The sequence below is a fragment of the Cynocephalus volans genome, chromosome 15, assembly GCF_027409185.1.
Source record: "Cynocephalus volans isolate mCynVol1 chromosome 15, mCynVol1.pri, whole genome shotgun sequence".
NCBI classification, from domain to species: domain Eukaryota; kingdom Metazoa; phylum Chordata; class Mammalia; order Dermoptera; family Cynocephalidae; genus Cynocephalus; species Cynocephalus volans.
This window is the reverse complement of record NC_084474.1, coordinates 2551673-2572044: the sequence shown is the minus strand read 5'-3', so window position 1 is coordinate 2572044 and position 20372 is coordinate 2551673.

The window sequence follows — 20372 nt, the reverse complement described above, 5'->3', positions numbered from 1 at the left end:
ATTTGGAAGATCGGGGTGTCGGGGGATGAAAGAAAGAAAGAAAAAGTGTTGTATCCCATTTCCTTGAACATTCATGGTAATATCAATAAAATAATAAAAAGATTGTGAATCTGCATAAAGAAAAAGAGTAAGAATGCAGAAGATAGAATATTAATGTTGTCAACCATGATTTGGAAGCTGGGGGGGGGTGGGGGATAAAAGAAAGAAAGAAAAACTGTTGTATCCCATTTCCTTGAACATTCATGGAAATTTCAATAAAATAATAAAAAGATTGTTAATCTGCATAAAGAAAAAGAGTAAGAATGCAGAATATAGAACATTAATGTAGTCAACCATGATTTGTAAGCTGGGGGGCGTGGGGGATAAAAGAAAGAAAGAAAAACTGTTGTATCCCATTTCCTTGAACATTCATGGAAATTTAAATAAAATAATAAAATGATTGTGAATCTGCATAAAGAAAAAGAGTAAGAATGCAGAAGATAGAATATTAATGTTGTCAACCATGATTTGGAAGCTGGGGGGATTGGGGGAAGAAAGAAATTAAGAAAAACAGTTCTATCCCATTTCCTTGAACTTTCATGGAAATTTCAACAAAATAATAAAAAGATTGTTAATCTGCATAAAGAAAAAGAGTAAGAATGCAGAAGATACAATATTAATGTTGTCAAGCATGATTTGGAAGATGGGGGTGTCGGGGGATGAAAGAAAGAAAGAAAAAGTGTTGTATCCCATTTCCTTGAACATTCATGGTAATATCAATAAAATAATAAAAAGATTGTGAATCTGCATAAAGAAAAAGAGTAAGAATGCAGAAGATAGAATATTAATGTTGTCAACCATGATTTGGAAGCTGGGGGGGGTGGGGGATAAAAGAAAGAAAGAAAAACTGTTGTATCCCATTTCCTGGAACATTCAGGGAAATTTCAATAAAATCATAAAAAGATTGTTAATCTGCATAACGAAAAAGAGTGAGAATGCAGAAGATAGAATATTAATGTTATCAACCATGATGAGAAAGCGGGGGGGGTGGGGGATTAAAAAAAGAAAGAAAAACTGTTGTATCCCATTTCCTGCAACATTCATGGAAATTTCAACAAAATAATAAAAAGATTGTTAATCTGCATAAAGGAAAAGAATAAGAATGCAGAAGATAGTATATTAATGTTGTCAAGCATGATTTGGAAGCTGGGGGTGCTGGGGGATAAAAGAAAGAAAGAAAAACTGTTGTATCCCATTTCCTTGAACATTCATGGAAATTTCAATAAAATAATAAAAAGATTGTTAATCTGCATAAAGAAAAAGTGTAAGAATGCAGAAGATTCAATATTAATGTTGTCAACCATGATTTGGAAGATGGGGGGTTTGGGGGATGAAAGAAAGAAAAAAACTGTTGTATCCCATTTCCTTGAACATTCATGGAAATTTCAATAAAATAATAAAAAGATTGTTAATCTGCATAAAGAAAAAGAGTAAGAATGCAGAAGATAGAATATTAATGGTGTCAAGCATGATTTGAAAGCTGGGGTGGTGGGGGATTAAAGAAAGAAAGAAAAACTGCTGTATCCCATTTCCTTGAACATTCATGGGAATTTCAATAAAATAATAAAAAGATTGTTAATCTGAATAAAGAAAAAGAGTAAGAATGCAGAAGATAGAATATTAATGTTGTCAACCATGATTTGGAAGCTAGGGGGGTGGGGGATAAACGAAAGAAAGAAAAACTTTTGTATCCCATTTCCTTTAACATTCATGGAAATTTAAATAAAATCATGAAAAGATTGTTAATCTGCATAACGAAAACGAGTAAGAATGCAGAAGATAGAATATTAATGTTGTCAACCATGATTTGGAAGCCGGGGGGGGTGGGGGAATAAAGAAAGTAAGAAAAACTGTTGTATCCCATTTCCTTGAACATTCATGGAAATTTCAACAAAATAATAAAAAGATTGTTAATCTGCATAAAGAAAAAGAGTAAGAATGCAGAAGATAGACTATTAATGTTGTCAAATATGATTTGGAAGCTGGGGGGGTGGAGGATAAAAGAAAGAGAGAAAAACTGTTGTATCCCATTTCCTTGAACATTCATGGAAATTTAAATATAATAGTAAAAAGATAGTTAATCTGCATAAAGAAAAAGAGTAAGAATGCAGAAGATAGAATATTAATGTTGTCAAACATGATTTGGAAGCTGGGGGGGTGGGGGATAAAAGAAAGAAAGAAAAACTGTTGTATCCCATTTCCTGGAACATTCATGTAAATTTCATTATAATCATGAAAAGATTGTTAATCGGCATAACGAAAAAGATTAAGAATGCAGAAGATAGAATATTAATGCTGTCAACCATGATTTGAAAGCTGGGGGGTGTGGGGGAAGAAAGAAAGTAAGAAAAACTGTTGTATCCCATTTCCTGGAACATTCATGGAAATTTCAATAAAATAATAAGAAGATTGTTAATGTGCATTAAGAAAAAGTGTAAGAATGCAGAAGATAGAATATTAATGGTGTCAAGCATGATTTGAAAGCTGGGGGGGTAGGGGGATTAAAGAAAGAAAGAAAAACTGTTGTATCCCATTTCCTTGAACATTCATGGAAATTTCAACAAAATAATAAAAAGATTGTTAATGTGCATAAAGAAAAAGAGTAAGAATTCAGAAGATAGAATATTAATTTTGTCAAGCATGATTTGAAAGCTGGGGTGGTAGGGGGATTAAAGAAAGAAAGAAAAACTGTTGTATCCCATTTCCTTGAACATTCATGGAAATTTCAACAAAATAATAAAAAGATTGTTAATCTGCATAAAGAAAAAGAGTAAGAATGCAGAAGATAGAATATTAATGTTGTCAACCATGATTTGGTAGTTTGGGGGGGTGGGGGAAGAAAGAAAGTAAGAAAAACTGTTGTATCCCATTTCCTGGAACATTCATGGAAATTTCATTATAATCATGAAAACTTGTTAATCGGCATAACGAAAAAGATTAAGAATGCAGAAGATAGAATATTAATGCTGTCAAGCATGATTTGGAAGCTGGGGGGTGTGGGGGAAGAAAGAAAGTAAGAAAAACTGTTGTATCCCATTTCCTGGAACATTCATGGAAATTTAAATAAAATATAAAAAGATTGTTAATGTGCATAAAGAAAAAGAGTAAGAATGCAGAAGATAGAATATTAATGGTGTCAAGCATGATTTGAAAGCTGGGGGGGTAGGGGGATTAAAGAAAGAAAGAAAAACTGTTGTATCCCATTTCCTTGAACATTCATGGAAATTTCAATGAAATAATAAAGAGATTGTTAATCTGCATAAAGAAAAAGAGTAAGAATGCAGAAGATAGAACATTAATGTAGTCAACCATGATTTGTAAGCTGGGGGGCGTGGGGGATAAAAGAAAGAAAGAAAAACTGTTGTATCCCATTTCCTTGAACATTCATGGAAATTTAAATAAAATAATAAAACGATTGTGAATCTGCATAAAGAAAAAGAGTAAGAATGCAGAAGATAGAATATTAATGTTGTCAACCATGATTTGGAAGCTGGGGGGGTTGGGGGAAGAAAGAAAGTAAGAAAAACAGTTGTATCCCATTTCCTTGAACTTTCATGGAAATTTCAACAAAATAATAAAAAGATTGTTAATCTGCATAAAGAAAAAGAGTAAGAATGCAGAAGATACAATATTAATGTTGTCAAGCATGATTTGGAAGATGGGGGTGTCGGGGGATGAAAGAAAGAAAGAAAAAGTGTTGTATCCCATTTCCTTGAACATTCATGGTAATATCAATAAAATCATAAAAAGATTGTTAATCTGCCTAACGAAAAAGAGTAAGAATGCAGAAGATAGAATATTAATGTTATCAACCATGATGAGAAAGCGGGGGGGTTGGGAGATTAAAAAAAGAAAGAAAAACTGTTGTATCCCATTTCCTGCAACATTCATGGAAATTTCAACAAAATAATAAAAAGATTGTTAATCTGCATAAAGGAAGAGAATAAGAATGCAGAAGATAGAACATTAATGTAGTCAACCATGATTTGTAAGCTGGGGGGCGTGGGGGATAAAAGAAAGAAAGAAAAACTGTTGTATCCCATTTCCTTGAACATTCATGGAAATTTAAATAAAATAATAAAACGATTGTGAATCTGCATAAAGAAAAAGAGTAAGAATGCAGAAGATAGAATATTAATGTTGTCAACCATGATTTGGAAGCTGGGGGGGTTGGGGGAAGAAAGAAAGTAAGAAAAACAATTGTATCCCATTTCCTTGAACTTTCATGGAAATTTCAACAAAATAATAAAAAGATTGTTAATCTGCATAAAGAAAAAGAGTAAGAATGCAGAAGATACAATATTAATGTTGTCAAGCATGATTTGGAAGATGGGGGTGTCGGGGGATGAAAGAAAGAAAGAAAAAGTGTTGTATCCCATTTCCTTGAACATTCATGGTAATATCAATAAAATCATAAAAAGATTGTTAATCTGCCTAACGAAAAAGAGTAAGAATGCAGAAGATAGAATATTAATGTTATCAACCATGATGAGAAAGCGGGGGGGTTGGGAGATTAAAAAAAGAAAGAAAAACTGTTGTATCCCATTTCCTGCAACATTCATGGAAATTTCAACAAAATAATAAAAAGATTGTTAATCTGCATAAAGGAAGAGAATAAGAATGCAGAAGATAGTATATTAATGTTGTCAAGCATGATTTGGAAGCTGGGGGTGGTGGGGGATAAAAGAAAGAAAGAAAAACTGTTGTATCCAATTTCCTTGAACATTCATGGAAATTTCAATAAAATAATAAAAAGATTGTTAATCTGCATAAAGAAAAAGTGTAAGAATGCAGAAGATTCAATATTAATGTTGTCAACCATGATTTGGAAGCTGGGGGGTGGTGGGGGATAAAAGAAAGAAAGAAAAACTGTTGTATCCCATTACCCTGAACATTCATGGAAATTTCAATAAAATAATAAAAGATTGTTAAACTGCATAAAGAAAAAGAGTTAGAATGCAGAAGATAGAATATTAATGTTGTCAACCATGATTTGGAAGATGGGGGGGTGGGGGATGAAAGAAAGAAAAAAACTGTTGTATCCCATTTCCTTGAACATTCATGGAAATTTCAATAAAATAATAAAAAGATTGTTAATCTGAATAAAGAAATAGAGTAAGAATGCAGAATATAGAATATTAATGGTGTCAAGCATGATTTGGAAGCTAGGGGTTGGGGGATAAAAGAAAGAAAGAAGAACTGCTGTATCCCATTTCCTTTAACATTCATGGAAATTTAAATAAAATCATGAAAAGATTGTTAATCTGCATAAAGAAAAAGAGTAAGAATGCAGAAGATACAATATTAATGTTGTCAAGCATGATTTGGAAGATCGGGGTGTCGGGGGATGAAAGAAAGAAAGAAAAAGTGTTGTATCCCATTTCCTTGAACATTCATGGTAATATCAATAAAATAATAAAAAGATTGTGAATCTGCATAAAGAAAAAGAGTAAGAATGCAGAAGATAGAATATTAATGTTGTCAACCATGATTTGGAAGCTGGGGGGGGGGGATAAAAGAAAGAAAGAAAAACTGTTGTATCCCATTTCCTTGAACATTCATGGAAATTTCAATAAAATAATAAAAAGATTGTTAATCTGCATAAAGAAAAAGAGAAAGAATGCAGAATATAGAACATTAATGTAGTCAACCATGATTTGTAAGCTGGGGGGCGTGGGGGATAAAAGAAAGAAAGAAAAACTGTTGTATCCCATTTCCTTGAACATTCATGGAAATTTAAATAAAATAATAAAACGATTGTGAATCTGCATAAAGTAAAAGAGTAAGAATGCAGAAGATAGAATATTAATGTTGTCAACCATGATTTGGAAGCTGGGGGGATTGGGGGAAGAAAGAAATTAAGAAAAACAGTTGTATCCCATTTCCTTGAACTTTCATGGAAATTTCAACAAAATAATAAAAAGATTGTTAATCTGCATAAAGAAAAAGAGTAAGAATGCAGAAGATACAATATTAATGTTGTCAAGCATGATTTGGAAGATGGGGGTGTCGGGGGATGAAAGAAAGAAAGAAAAAGTGTTGGATCCCATTTCCTTGAACATTCATGGTAATATCAATAAAATAATAAAAAGATTGTGAATCTGCATAAAGAAAAAGAGTAAGAATGCAGAAGATAGAATAGTAATGTTGTCAACCATGATTTGGAAGCTGGGGGGGGTGGTGTATAAAAGAAAGAAAGAAAAACTGTTTTATCCCATTTCCTTGAACATTCATGGAAATTTCAATAAAATAATAAAAAGATTATGAATCTGCATAAACAAAAAGAGTAAGAATGCAGAAGATAGAATATTAATGGTGTCAAGCATGATTGGAAAGCTGGTGGGGTTGGGGGATTAAAGAAAGAAAGAAAAAATGTTGTATCCCATTTCCTTGAACATTCATGGAAATTTCAATAAAATAATAAAAAGATTGTTAATCTGCATAAAGAAAAAGAGTAAGAATGTAGAAGATAGAATATTAATGTTGTCAACCATGATTTGGTAGTTGGGGGGGGTGGGGGAAGAAAGAAAGTAAGAAAAACTGTTGTATCACATTTCCTGGAACATTCATGGAAATTTCATTCTAATCATGAAAATATTGTTAATCGGCATAACGAAAAAGATTAAGAATGCAGAAGATAGAATATTAATGCTGTCAAGCATGATTTGGAAGCTGGGGGGTGTGGGGGAAGAAAGAAAGTAAGAAAAACTGTTGTATCCCATTTCCTGGAACATTCATGGAAATTTCAATAAAATAATAAAAAGATTGTTAATGTGCATAAAGAAAAAGAGTAAGAATGCAGAAGATAGAATATTAATGGTGGGAAGCATGATTTGAAAGCTGGGGGGGGTTGGGGGATTAAAGAAAGAAAGAAAAACTGTTGTATCCAATTTCCTTGAACATTAATGGAAATTTCATAAAATAAAAAAAGATTGTTAATCTGCATAAAGAAAAAGTGTAAGAATGCAGAAGATTGAATATTAATGTTGTGAAACATGATTTGGAAGCTGGGGGGTGGTAGGGGATAAAAGAAAGAAAGAAAAACTGTTTTATCCCATTTCCTTGAACATTCACGGAAATTTCAATAAAATAATAAAAGATTGTTAATCTGCATAAAGAAAAAGAGTAAGAATGCAGAAGATAGAATATTAATGTTGTCAAACATGATTTGGAAGCTGGGGGGGGATGAAAGAATGAAAGAAAAACTGTTGTATCCCATTGCCATGAATATTCACGGAAATTTCAATAAAATGATAAAAAGACTGTTAATCTGCATAAAGAAAAAGTGAAAGACACAGAAGATAGAATATTAATGTTGTCAACCATGATTTGGAAGCTGGAGGGTGGTGGGGGATAAAAGAAAGAAAGAAAAACTATTGTACCCCATTTCCTTGTACATTCACGGAAATTTCAATAAAATAATAAAAAGATTGTTAATGTGCATAAAGAAAAAGAGAAAGAATGCAGAAGATAGAATATTAATGTTGTCAAACATGATTTGGAAGCTGGGGGGGCTTGGGGGATATAAGAATGAAAGAAAAACTGTTGTATCCCATTTCCCTGAACAGTCATGGAAATTTCAACAAAATAATAAAAAGATTGTTAATCTGCATAAAGAAAAAGAGTAAGAATGCAGAAGATACAATATTAATGTTGTCAAGCATGATTTGGAAGATCGGGGTGTCGGGGGATGAAAGAAAGAAAGAAAAAGTGTTGTATCCCATTTCCTTGAACATTCATGGTAATATCAATAAAATAATAAAAAGATTGTGAATCTGCATAAAGAAAAAGAGTAAGAATGCAGAAGATAGAATATTAATGTTGTCAACCATGATTTGGAAGCTGGGGGGGGGTGGGGGATAAAAGAAAGAAAGAAAAACTGTTGTATCCCATTTCCTTGAACATTCATGGAAATTTCAATAAAATAATAAAAAGATTGTTAATCTGCATAAAGAAAAAGAGTAAGAATGCAGAAGATAGAACATTAATGTAGTCAACCATGATTTGTAAGCTGGGGGGCGTGGGGGATAAAAGAAAGAAAGAAAAACTGTTGTATCCCATTTCCTTGAACATTCATGGAAATTTAAATAAAATAATAAAATGATTGTGAATCTGCATAAAGAAAAAGAGTAAGAATGCAGAAGATAGAATATTAATGTTGTCAACCATGATTTGGAAGCTGGGGGGATTGGGGGAAGAAAGAAATTAAGAAAAACAGTTCTATCCCATTTCCTTGAACTTTCATGGAAATTTCAACAAAATAATAAAAAGATTGTTAATCTGCATAAAGAAAAAGAGTAAGAATGCAGAAGATACAATATTAATGTTGTCAAGCATGATTTGGAAGATGGGGGTGTCGGGGGATGAAAGAAAGAAAGAAAAAGTGTTGTATCCCATTTCCTTGAACATTCATGGTAATATCAATAAAATAATAAAAAGATTGTGAATCTGCATAAAGAAAAAGAGTAAGAATGCAGAAGATAGAATATTAATGTTGTCAACCATGATTTGGAAGCTGGGGGGGGTGGGGGATAAAAGAAAGAAAGAAAAACTGTTGTATCCCATTTCCTGGAACATTCAGGGAAATTTCAATAAAATCATAAAAAGATTGTTAATCTGCATAACGAAAAAGAGTGAGAATGCAGAAGATAGAATATTAATGTTATCAACCATGATGAGAAAGCGGGGGGGGTGGGGGATTAAAAAAAGAAAGAAAAACTGTTGTATCCCATTTCCTGCAACATTCATGGAAATTTCAACAAAATAATAAAAAGATTGTTAATCTGCATAAAGGAAAAGAATAAGAATGCAGAAGATAGTATATTAATGTTGTCAAGCATGATTTGGAAGCTGGGGGTGCTGGGGGATAAAAGAAAGAAAGAAAAACTGTTGTATCCCATTTCCTTGAACATTCATGGAAATTTCAATAAAATAATAAAAAGATTGTTAATCTGCATAAAGAAAAAGTGTAAGAATGCAGAAGATTCAATATTAATGTTGTCAACCATGATTTGGAAGATGGGGGGTTTGGGGGATGAAAGAAAGAAAAAAACTGTTGTATCCCATTTCCTTGAACATTCATGGAAATTTCAATAAAATAATAAAAAGATTGTTAATCTGCATAAAGAAAAAGAGTAAGAATGCAGAAGATAGAATATTAATGGTGTCAAGCATGATTTGAAAGCTGGGGTGGTGGGGGATTAAAGAAAGAAAGAAAAACTGCTGTATCCCATTTCCTTGAACATTCATGGGAATTTCAATAAAATAATAAAAAGATTGTTAATCTGAATAAAGAAAAAGAGTAAGAATGCAGAAGATAGAATATTAATGTTGTCAACCATGATTTGGAAGCTAGGGGGGTGGGGGATAAACGAAAGAAAGAAAAACTTTTGTATCCCATTTCCTTTAACATTCATGGAAATTTAAATAAAATCATGAAAAGATTGTTAATCTGCATAACGAAAACGAGTAAGAATGCAGAAGATAGAATATTAATGTTGTCAACCATGATTTGGAAGCCGGGGGGGGGGTGGGGGAATAAAGAAAGTAAGAAAAACTGTTGTATCCCATTTCCTTGAACATTCATGGAAATTTCAACAAAATAATAAAAAGATTGTTAATCTGCATAAAGAAAAAGAGTAAGAATGCAGAAGATAGACTATTAATGTTGTCAAATATGATTTGGAAGCTGGGGGGGTGGAGGATAAAAGAAAGAGAGAAAAACTGTTGTATCCCATTTCCTTGAACATTCATGGAAATTTAAATATAATAGTAAAAAGATAGTTAATCTGCATAAAGAAAAAGAGTAAGAATGCAGAAGATAGAATATTAATGTTGTCAAACATGATTTGGAAGCTAGGGGGGGTGGGGGATAAAAGAAAGAAAGAAAAACTGTTGTATCCCATTTCCTTCAACATTCATGGAAATTTTAATAAAATAATAAAAAGATTGTTAATCTGCATAGAGAAAAAGTGTAAGAAAGTAGACGATAGAATATTAATGGTGTCAACCATGATTTGGAAGCTAGGGGTGGTGGGGGACAAAAGGAAGAAAGAAAAACTGTTGTATCCCATTTCCTTGAACATTCATGGAAATTTCAATAAAATAATAAAAAGATTGTTATTCTGCATAAAGAAAAAGAGTAAGAATGCAGAAGATAGAATATTAATGTTGTCAACCATTATTTGGTAGTTGGGGGGGTGGGGGAAGAAAGAAAGTAAGAAAAACTGTTGTATCCCATTTCCTGGAACATTCATGTAAATTTCATTATAATCATGAAAAGATTGTTAATCGGCATAACGAAAAAGATTAAGAATGCAGAAGATAGAATATTAATGCTGTCAACCATGATTTGAAAGCTGGGGGGTGTGGGGGAAGAAAGAAAGTAAGAAAAACTGTTGTATCCCATTTCCTGGAACATTCATGGAAATTTCAATAAAATAATAAGAAGATTGTTAATGTGCATTAAGAAAAAGTGTAAGAATGCAGAAGATAGAATATTAATGGTGTCAAGCATGATTTGAAAGCTGGGGGGGTAGGGGGATTAAAGAAAGAAAGAAAAACTGTTGTATCCCATTTCCTTGAACATTCATGGAAATTTCAACAAAATAATAAAAAGATTGTTAATGTGCATAAAGAAAAAGAGTAAGAATTCAGAAGATAGAATATTAATTTTGTCAAGCATGATTTGAAAGCTGGGGTGGTAGGGGGATTAAAGAAAGAAAGAAAAACTGTTGTATCCCATTTCCTTGAACATTCATGGAAATTTCAACAAAATAATAAAAAGATTGTTAATCTGCATAAAGAAAAAGAGTAAGAATGCAGAAGATAGAATATTAATGTTGTCAACCATGATTTGGTAGTTTGGGGGGGTGGGGGAAGAAAGAAAGTAAGAAAAACTGTTGTATCCCATTTCCTGGAACATTCATGGAAATTTCATTATAATCATGAAAACTTGTTAATCGGCATAACGAAAAAGATTAAGAATGCAGAAGATAGAATATTAATGCTGTCAAGCATGATTTGGAAGCTGGGGGGTGTGGGGGAAGAAAGAAAGTAAGAAAAACTGTTGTATCCCATTTCCTGGAACATTCATGGAAATTTAAATAAAATATAAAAAGATTGTTAATGTGCATAAAGAAAAAGAGTAAGAATGCAGAAGATAGAATATTAATGGTGTCAAGCATGATTTGAAAGCTGGGGGGGTAGGGGGATTAAAGAAAGAAAGAAAAACTGTTGTATCCCATTTCCTTGAACATTCATGGAAATTTCAATGAAATAATAAAGAGATTGTTAATCTGCATAAAGAAAAAGAGTAAGAATGCAGAAGATAGAACATTAATGTAGTCAACCATGATTTGTAAGCTGGGGGGCGTGGGGGATAAAAGAAAGAAAGAAAAACTGTTGTATCCCATTTCCTTGAACATTCATGGAAATTTAAATAAAATAATAAAACGATTGTGAATCTGCATAAAGAAAAAGAGTAAGAATGCAGAAGATAGAATATTAATGTTGTCAACCATGATTTGGAAGCTGGGGGGGTTGGGGGAAGAAAGAAAGTAAGAAAAACAGTTGTATCCCATTTCCTTGAACTTTCATGGAAATTTCAACAAAATAATAAAAAGATTGTTAATCTGCATAAAGAAAAAGAGTAAGAATGCAGAAGATACAATATTAATGTTGTCAAGCATGATTTGGAAGATGGGGGTGTCGGGGGATGAAAGAAAGAAAGAAAAAGTGTTGTATCCCATTTCCTTGAACATTCATGGTAATATCAATAAAATCATAAAAAGATTGTTAATCTGCCTAACGAAAAAGAGTAAGAATGCAGAAGATAGAATATTAATGTTATCAACCATGATGAGAAAGCGGGGGGGTTGGGAGATTAAAAAAAGAAAGAAAAACTGTTGTATCCCATTTCCTGCCACATTCATGGAAATTTCAACAAAATAATAAAAAGATTGTTAATCTGCATAAAGGAAGAGAATAAGAATGCAGAAGATAGAACATTAATGTAGTCAACCATGATTTGTAAGCTGGGGGGCGTGGGGGATAAAAGAAAGAAAGAAAAACTGTTGTATCCCATTTCCTTGAACATTCATGGAAATTTAAATAAAATAATAAAACGATTGTGAATCTGCATAAAGAAAAAGAGTAAGAATGCAGAAGATAGAATATTAATGTTGTCAACCATGATTTGGAAGCTGGGGGGGTTGGGGGAAGAAAGAAAGTAAGAAAAACAGTTGTATCCCATTTCCTTGAACTTTCATGGAAATTTCAACAAAATAATAAAAAGATTGTTAATCTGCATAAAGAAAAAGAGTAAGAATGCAGAAGATACAATATTAATGTTGTCAAGCATGATTTGGAAGATGGGGGTGTCGGGGGATGAAAGAAAGAAAGAAAAAGTGTTGTATCCCATTTCCTTGAACATTCATGGTAATATCAATAAAATCATAAAAAGATTGTTAATCTGCCTAACGAAAAAGAGTAAGAATGCAGAAGATAGAATATTAATGTTATCAACCATGATGAGAAAGCGGGGGGGTTGGGAGATTAAAAAAAGAAAGAAAAACTGTTGTATCCCATTTCCTGCAACATTCATGGAAATTTCAACAAAATAATAAAAAGATTGTTAATCTGCATAAAGGAAGAGAATAAGAATGCAGAAGATAGTATATTAATGTTGTCAAGCATGATTTGGAAGCTGGGGGTGGTGGGGGATAAAAGAAAGAAAGAAAAACTGTTGTATCCAATTTCCTTGAACATTCATGGAAATTTCAATAAAATAATAAAAAGATTGTTAATCTGCATAAAGAAAAAGTGTAAGAATGCAGAAGATTCAATATTAATGTTGTCAACCATGATTTGGAAGCTGGGGGGTCGTGGGGGATAAAAGAAAGAAAGAAAAACTGTTGTATCCCATTACCCTGAACATTCATGGAAATTTCAATAAAATAATAAAAGATTGTTAAACTGCATAAAGAAAAAGAGTTAGAATGCAGAAGATAGAATATTAATGTTGTCAACCATGATTTGGAAGATGGGGGGGTGGGGGATGAAAGAAAGAAAAAAACTGTTGTATCCCATTTCCTTGAACATTCATGGAAATTTCAATAAAATAATAAAAAGATTGTTAATCTGAATAAAGAAATAGAGTAAGAATGCAGAATATAGAATATTAATGGTGTCAAGCATGATTTGGAAGCTAGGGGTTGGGGGATAAAAGAAAGAAAGAAGAACTGCTGTATCCCATTTCCTTTAACATTCATGGAAATTTAAATAAAATCATGAAAAGATTGTTAATCTGCATAAAGAAAAAGAGTAAGAATGCAGAAGATACAATATTAATGTTGTCAAGCATGATTTGGAAGATCGGGGTGTCGGGGGATGAAAGAAAGAAAGAAAAAGTGTTGTATCCCATTTCCTTGAACATTCATGGTAATATCAATAAAATAATAAAAAGATTGTGAATCTGCATAAAGAAAAAGAGTAAGAATGCAGAAGATAGAATATTAATGTTGTCAACCATGATTTGGAAGCTGGGGGGGGGGATAAAAGAAAGAAAGAAAAACTGTTGTATCCCATTTCCTTGAACATTCATGGAAATTTCAATAAAATAATAAAAAGATTGTTAATCTGCATAAAGAAAAAGAGAAAGAATGCAGAATATAGAACATTAATGTAGTCAACCATGATTTGTAAGCTGGGGGGCGTGGGGGATAAAAGAAAGAAAGAAAAACTGTTGTATCCCATTTCCTTGAACATTCATGGAAATTTAAATAAAATAATAAAACGATTGTGAATCTGCATAAAGAAAAAGAGTAAGAATGCAGAAGATAGAATATTAATGTTGTCAACCATGATTTGGAAGCTGGGGGGATTGGGGGAAGAAAGAAATTAAGAAAAACAGTTGTATCCCATTTCCTTGAACTTTCATGGAAATTTCAACAAAATAATAAAAAGATTGTTAATCTGCATAAAGAAAAAGAGTAAGAATGCAGAAGATACAATATTAATGTTGTCAAGCATGATTTGGAAGATGGGGGTGTCGGGGGATGAAAGAAAGAAAGAAAAAGTGTTGGATCCCATTTCCTTGAACATTCATGGTAATATCAATAAAATAATAAAAAGATTGTGAATCTGCATAAAGAAAAAGAGTAAGAATGCAGAAGATAGAATAGTAATGTTGTCAACCATGATTTGGAAGCTGGGGGGGGTGGTGTATAAAAGAAAGAAAGAAAAACTGTTTTATCCCATTTCCTTGAACATTCATGGAAATTTCAATAAAATAATAAAAAGATTATGAATCTGCATAAACAAAAAGAGTAAGAATGCAGAAGATAGAATATTAATGGTGTCAAGCATGATTGGAAAGCTGGTGGGGTTGGGGGATTAAAGAAAGAAAGAAAAAATGTTGTATCCCATTTCCTTGAACATTCATGGAAATTTCAATAAAATAATAAAAAGATTGTTAATCTGCATAAAGAAAAAGAGTAAGAATGCAGAAGATAGAATATTAATGTTGTCAACCATGATTTGGTAGTTGGGGGGGGTGGGGGAAGAAAGAAAGTAAGAAAAACTGTTGTATCACATTTCCTGGAACATTCATGGAAATTTCATTCTAATCATGAAAATATTGTTAATCGGCATAACGAAAAAGATTAAGAATGCAGAAGATAGAATATTAATGCTGTCAAGCATGATTTGGAAGCTGGGGGGTGTGGGGGAAGAAAGAAAGTAAGAAAAACTGTTGTATCCCATTTCCTGGAACATTCATGGAAATTTCAATAAAATAATAAAAAGATTGTTAATGTGCATAAAGAAAAAGAGTAAGAATGCAGAAGATAGAATATTAATGGTGGGAAGCATGATTTGAAAGCTGGGGGGGGTTGGGGGATTAAAGAAAGAAAGAAAAACTGTTGTATCCAATTTCCTTGAACATTAATGGAAATTTCATATAATAAAAAAAGATTGTTAATCTGCATAAAGAAAAAGTGTAAGAATGCAGAAGATTGAATATTAATGTTGTGAAACATGATTTGGAAGCTGGGGGGTGGTAGGGGATAAAAGAAAGAAAGAAAAACTGTTTTATCCCATTTCCTTGAACATTCACGGAAATTTCAATAAAATAATAAAAGATTGTTAATCTGCATAAAGAAAAAGAGTAAGAATGCAGAAGATAGAATATTAATGTTGTCAAACATGATTTGGAAGCTGGGGGGGGATGAAAGAATGAAAGAAAAACTGTTGTATCCCATTGCCATGAATATTCACGGAAATTTCAATAAAATGATAAAAAGACTGTTAATCTGCATAAAGAAAAAGTGAAAGACACAGAAGATAGAATATTAATGTTGTCAACCATGATTTGGAAGCTGGAGGGTGGTGGGGGATAAAAGAAAGAAAGAAAAACTATTGTACCCCATTTCCTTGTACATTCACGGAAATTTCAATAAAATAATAAAAAGATTGTTAATGTGCATAAAGAAAAAGAGAAAGAATGCAGAAGATAGAATATTAATGTTGTCAAACATGATTTGGAAGCTGGGGGGGCTTGGGGGATAAAAGAATGAAAGAAAAACTGTTGTATCCCATTTCCCTGAACAGTCATGGAAATTTCAATAAAATACTAAAAAGATTGTTAATCTGCATAAAAAAAAGGTGTAAGAATGCGGGAGATAGAATATTAATGTTGTCAACCATGATTTGGAAGCTGGGGGGGGGTAGGGGATGAAAGAAAGAAAAAAACTGTTGTATCCCATTTCCTTGAACATTCATGGAAATTTCAATAAAATAATAAAAAGATTGTTAATCTGCATAAAGAAAAAGAGTAAGAATGCAGAAGATAGAATATTAATGGTGTCAAGCATGATTTGAAACCTGGGGTGGTGGGGGATTAAAGAAAGAAAGAAAAACTGCTGTATCCCATTTCCTTGAACATTCATGGGAATTTCAATAAAATACTAAAAGATTGTTAATCTGAATAAAGAAAAAGAGTAAGAATGCAGAAGATAGAATATTAATGTTGTCAACAATGATTTGGAAGCTAGGGGCGTGGGGGATAAAAGAAAGAAAGAAAAACTTTTGTATCCCATTTCCTTTAACATTCATGGAAATTTAAATAAAATCATGAAAAGATTGTTAATCTGCATAACGAAAAAGAGTAAGAATGCAGAAGATAGAATATTAATGTTGTCAACCATTATTTGGAAGCTGGAGGGGGTGGGGGAATAAAGAAAGTAAGAAAAACTGTTGTATCCCATTTCCTGGAACATTCATGGAAATTTCAACAAAATAATAAAAAGATTGTGAATCTGCATAAAGAAAAAGAGTAAGAATGCAGAAGATAGAATATTAATGTTGTCAAATATGATTTGGAAGCTGGGGGGGTGGAGGATAAAAGAAAGAGAGAAAAACTGTTGTATCCCATTTCCTTGAACATTCGTGGAAATTTCAATATAATAGTAAAAAGATAGTTAATCTGCATAAAGAAAAAGAGTAAGAATGCAGAAGATAGAATATTAATGTTGTCAACCATGATTTGGAAGCTAGGGGGGGTGGGAGATAAAAGAAAGAAAGAAAAACAGTTGTATCCCATTTCCTTGAACATTCATGGATATTTTAATAAAATAATAACATGATTGTTAATCTGCATAGAGAAAAAGTGTAAGAAAGCAGACGATAGAATATTAATGTTGTCAACCATGATTAGGAAGCTGGGGGGGTTGGGGGAAGAAAGAAAGTAAAAAAAAGTGTTGTATCCCATTTCCTTGAACTTTCATGGAAATTTCAACAAAATAATAAAAAGATTGTTAATCTGCATAAAGAAAAAGAGTAAGAATGCAGAAGATAGAATATTAATGTTGTCAAGCATGATGTGGAAATGGGGGTGTCGGGGGATGAAAGAAAGAAAGAAAAACTGTTGTATCCCATTTCCTTGAACATTCATGGAAATTTCAATAAAATAATAAAAAGATTGTTAATCTGCATAAAGAAAAAGAATAAGAATGCAGAAGATAGAATATTAATGTTGTCAACCATGATTTGGAAGCTGGGGGGGTGGGGGATAAAAGAAAGAAAGAAAAACTGTTTTATCCCATTTCCCTTAACATTCATGGAAATTTAAATAAAATCATGAAAAGATTGTTAATCTGCATAACGGAAAAGAGTAAGAAAGCAGAAGATAGAATATTAATGTTGTCAACCATGATTAGGATGCTGGGGGGGGTGGGGGAATAAAGAATGTAAGAAAAACTGTTGTAACCCATTTCCTTGAACATTCATGGAAATTTCAACAAAATAATAAAAAGATTGTTAATCTGCATAAAGAAAAAGAGTAAGAATGCAGAAGATAGAACATTAATGTAGTCAACCATGATTTGTAAGCTGGGGGGGTTGGGGGAAGAAAGAAAGTAAAAAAACTGTTGTATCCCATTTCCTTGAACTTTCATGGAAATTTCAACAAAATCATAAAAAGATTGTTAATCTGAATAAAGAAATAGAATAAGAATGCAGAAGATAGAATATTAATGGTGTCAAGCATGATTTGAAAGCTGGGGTAGTGGGGGATTAAAGAAAGAAAGAAGAACTGCTGTATCCCATTTCCATGAACATTCATGGAAATTTCAATAAAATCATAAAAAGATTGTTAATCTGCATAACGAAAAAGAGTGAGAATGCAGAAGATAGAATATTAATGTTATCAACCATGATGAGAAAGCGGGGGGGGTGGGGGATAAACGAAAGAAAGAAAAACTTTTGTATCCCATTTCCTTAAACATTCATGGAAATTTAAATAAAATCATAAAAAGATTGTTAATCTGCATAAAGAAAAAGAATAAGAATGCAGAAGATAGAATATTAATGTTGTCAACCATGATTTGGAAGCTGGGGGGGGTGGGGGATAAAAGAAAGAAAGAAAAACTGTTTTATCCCATTTCCCTTAACATTCATGGAAATTTAAATAAAATCATGAAAAGATTGTTAATCTGCATAAAGAAAAAGAGTAAGAATGCAAAAGATACAATATTAATGTTGTCAAGCATGATTTGGAAGATTGGGGTGTCGGGGGATGAAAGAAAGAAAGAAAAAGTGTTGTATCCCATTTCCTTGAACATTCATGGTAATATCAATAAAATAATAAAAAGATTGTGAATCTGCATAAAGAAAAAGAGTAAGAATGCAGAAGATAGAATATTAATGTTGTCAACCATGATTTGGAAGCTGGGCGGGGGTGGGGGAAAAAAGAAAGAAAGAAAAACTGTTGTATCCCATTTCCTGGAACATTCATGGAAATTTCAATAAAATCATAAAAAGATTGTTAATCTGCATAACGAAAAAGAGTGAGAATGCAGAAGATAGAATATTAATGTTATCAACCATGATGAGAAAGCGGGGGGGGTGGGGGATTAAAAAAAGAAAGAAAAACTGTTGTATCCCATTTCCTGCAACATTCATGGAAATTTCAACAAAATAATAAAAAGATTGTTAATCTGCATAAAGAAAAAGTGTAAGAATGCAGAAGATTCAATATTAATGTTGTCAACCATGATTTGGAAGATGGGGGGGTGGGGGATGAAAGTAAGAAAAAAACTGTTGTATCCCATTTCCTTGAACATTCATGGAAATTTCAATAAAATAATAAAAAGATTGTTAATCTACATAAAGAAAAAGAGTAAGAATGCAGAAGATGGAATATTAATGGTGTCAAGCATGATTTGAAAGCTGGGGTGGTGGGGGATTAAAGAAAGAAAGAAAAACTGCTGTATCCCATTTCCTTGAACATTCATGGGAATTTCAATAAAATAATAAAAAGATTGTTAATCTGAATAAAGAAAAAGAGTAAGAATGCAGAAGATAGAATATTAATGTTGTCAACCATGATTTGGAAGCTAGGGGGGTGGGGGATAAACGAAAGAAAGAAAAACTTTTGTATCCCATTTCCTTAAACATTCATGGAAATTTAAATAAAATCATGAAAAGATTGTTAATCTGCATAACGAAAAAGAGTTAGAATGCAGAAGATAGAATATTAATGTTGTCAACCATGATTTTGAAGCCGGGGGGGGTGGGGGAATAAAGAAAGTAAGAAAAACTGTTGTATCCAATTTCCTTGAACATTCATGGAAATTTCAACAAAATAATAAAAAGATTGTTAATCTGCATAAAGAAAAAGAGTAAGAATGCAGAAGATAGAATATTAATGTTGTCAAATATGATTTGGAAGCTGGGGGGGTGGAGGATAAAGGAAAGAAAGAAGAACTGCTGTATCCCATTTCCTTTAACATTCATGGAAATTTAAATAAAATCATGAAAAGATTGTTAATCTGCATAACGAAAAAGAGTAAGAATGCAGAAGATAGAATATTAATGTTGTCAACCATGATTTGGTAGTTGGGGGGGTGGGGGAAGAAAGAAAGTAAGAAAAACTGTTGTATCCCATTTCCTGGAACATTCATGGAAATTTCATTATAATCATGAAAATATTGTTAATCGGCATAACGAAAAAGATTAAGAATGCAGAAGATGGAATATTAATGGTGTCAAGCATGATTTGAAAGCTGGGGGGGTAGGGGGTTTAAAGAAAGAAAGAAAAACTGTTGTATCCCATTTCCTTGAACATTCATGGAAATTTCAACAAAATAATAAAAAGATTGTTAATGTGCATAAAGAAAAAGAGTAAGAATTCAGAAGATAGAATATTAATTTTGTCAAGCATGATTTGAAAGCTGGGGTGGTAGGGGGATTAAAGAAAGAAAGAAAAACTGTTGTATCCCATTTCCTTGAACATTCATGGAAATTTCAACAAAATAATAAAAAGATTGTTAATCTGCATAAAGAAAAAGAGTAAGAATGCAGAAGATAGAATATTAATGTTGTCAACCATGATTTGGTAGTTGGGGGGGGTGGGGGAAGAAAGATGGTAAGAAAAACTGTTGTATCCCATATCCTGGAACATTCATGGAAATTTCATTATAATCATGAAAAATTGTTAATCGGCATAACGAAAAAGATTAAGAATACAGAAGATAGAATATTAATGCTGTCAAGCATGATTTGGAAGCTGGGGGGTGTGGGGGAAGAAAGAAAGTAAGAAAAACTGTTGTATCCCATTTCCTGGAACATTCATGGAAATTTAAATAAAATAATAAAAAGATTGTTAATGTGCATAAAGAAAAAGAGTAAGAATGCAGAAGATAGAATATTAATGTTGTCAACCATGATTTGGAAGCTGGGGGGGTTGGGGGAAGAAAGAAAGTAAGAAAAACAGTTGTATCCCATTTCCTTGAACTTTCATGGAAATTTCAATAAAATAATAAAAAGATTGTTAA